Genomic DNA, 2,414 nt, shown 5'->3' on the forward strand with positions numbered 1-2,414 from the left:
GGAAGAGCGGGGCGCCGGTGTGCGCGTCCATGGGTGGCGCCGGCACCGGCGCGCGCGGGGCGTGGGAGGAGGAAATGAGAGAGTGCGACGTGAGCGGTCGAGTGTGCCGCGTGCTGTAGCAGGCGCCCGAAATACGCCGTGCGGTATGGCGTTTCCGACAGCGCGCCCAACTCGGTATAGCGCGCGCGCTGTTTTTGCGCGCCCGCTGGAGCGACCCGCCGCGTTGCGCGCGCTAAAACCGACGAATTTGCGGCGCGACGCTAGTTTAGCGCGGCTGTTGGAGATGCTCTAACTCTATAGAAGGTAGAGTTAAAATTACAAGAAACTATCACTCACAACGAACAATGAGCATAGCGCACACCACACCACTCTTGAACAAGTCCACATACGGACAACACCGCAAAGCAAGCTACAACACAAAAGAGCTTATCGTCTGCTGACACACACATTGTTTCTCGACCGGCGCTTGACACCTCCGAAGACCAACACCTTTCATAGAACATTGCTTGTCGACCCACCATCCACTCTGAGCGCCTGAGCGCCTAAGAGGAAGTGACAAGTGGAAGGCATGACTTGCTCTGATCCTAGGGAGACACCGGCGACGAGCATACATAGCGTCATAGAGGACCAGAAGAGGACAACAACAAACACCGGAGGAGAGCAATAAGGACACAGCCATGTCTCCACACACAAAGCTCCCAATAGAGATACGACGTCGAGGCTTTCGCCCGGAGATAGCCACCAACTCCAAGCGAGCGAGGGGCATGGCGCACACGCCTCGACGACACCTCCAAGAAGGGGATGACACCCACAGGTGCCATCGCCGTCGGCCCGACAGAAGCCAAGCAAGTTTTTCATCTGCACATCGCACATCACCACACCTCCTGGAATTCCATCCAATAGGCTCGCGCACCGCAACCGCAAATCTAAGAACTCTAAGCAGAAGTAGAGGCCAAGCTGAGGAGTGACGACCGATTGCACGACCAAGAGGAACCCGACCATCGCAGCAAACTCCCAGCCTAGACAAGAAACCACAGCCACCCTGCTCCTCCAGCAAGGTCCAGGACCGCCCACAACAATCGTCGCCAACCAAAGAACGACCCTGCGACGGTCGGAACCGCACCTCCACGAAGCACCAAGTTCCACCACTAGGAGAGCACTGCCGCTCACCACACCGCATAGAGGTGACCGGCCACTCGCTGCTCGCCAAGACTCCATCTTGGTCGAGCCCTCACAGCGCCGTCACCACCAGTTGTTCATGGGTTTGCGCCTCTGCCTCCAAACGGTGTCGCCGCCACCATAGCACGCCATCGCACCATTGCCAGCTCTGTCCAAGTCTACCGCCCTCCTGCCACGCATCGGTAGCCAGCCCCCACTCCTGGCGGCGCGGATCTGACCAGATCAAGCTCCGCCACAAAGAACGATGCATCGCCATTGGTACTCGCGCTCCAACGCTGTGCCGCCACTGACCAGCAGGTCGCGCCGCCCTGCACCGCCACCGCCTACGCGTGCAACCCATCGCGCCGGCCTCCGAGCTCTGCCGACGCGCCCGAAGAAGGAGACCCCCGCGGCCCCTATTCCAGGCAAGGGCAAAGGAGATCCCGCCAATGATGACCCCGCACGGGCTTTGCCTGGTGCCGCTTGCCGCCGGCGCGGGGGGGAGGGGGAGGGGGAGGGAGGGGAAGGGGGTGGGGGTTGGGTCCGGCGACGGCTAGGGTTGGGCACCCGGGTCGCTATCGGTGTCAAAACCGGCGGATCTCGGGTAGAGGGTCCCGAACTGTGCGTCTAAGGCTAATGGTAACAGGAGGCGGGGGACACAATGTTTACCCAGGTTTGTGCCCTCTCTATGGAGGTAATACCCTACTTCCTGCTTGATTGATCTTGATGAATATGAGTGTTACAAGAGTTGATCTACCACGAGATCGTAATGCTAAACCTTAGAAGTCTAGCCTATGAGGTTATGATTGTTGTGGCTAAACCCTAGAAGTCTAAACCCTCCGGTTTATATAGACACCAGGGGGGGTCTAGGGTTGTACAAAGTCGGTTACAGAGAAAGGAATCTACATATCCGAATCGCCAAGCTTGCCTTCCACGCCAAGGAGAGTCCCATCCGGACACGAGAGGAAGTCTTCTATCTTGTATCTTCATAGTCCAATAGTCTGGCCACAGTATATAGTCTGGCTGTCCGAGGACCCCTTAATCCAGGACTCCCTCGGTAGCCCCTGAACCAGGCTTCAATGACGATGAGTCCGGCGCGCAGATTGTCTTCGGCATTGCAAGGCGAGTTCCTTCTCCGAATACTCCAACATAGCCTTCCGAACATAGAAAATGTGTCCGGCTCTGCAAAACAAGTACCGCACACAACCGTAGAGAGTATAATATTTCACAAGTCCAATCCACTGACAACTTTTTGT

The sequence above is a fragment of the Triticum dicoccoides genome, chromosome 6B (assembly GCF_002162155.2).
Source record: "Triticum dicoccoides isolate Atlit2015 ecotype Zavitan chromosome 6B, WEW_v2.0, whole genome shotgun sequence".
NCBI lineage: Eukaryota > Viridiplantae > Streptophyta > Magnoliopsida > Poales > Poaceae > Triticum > Triticum dicoccoides.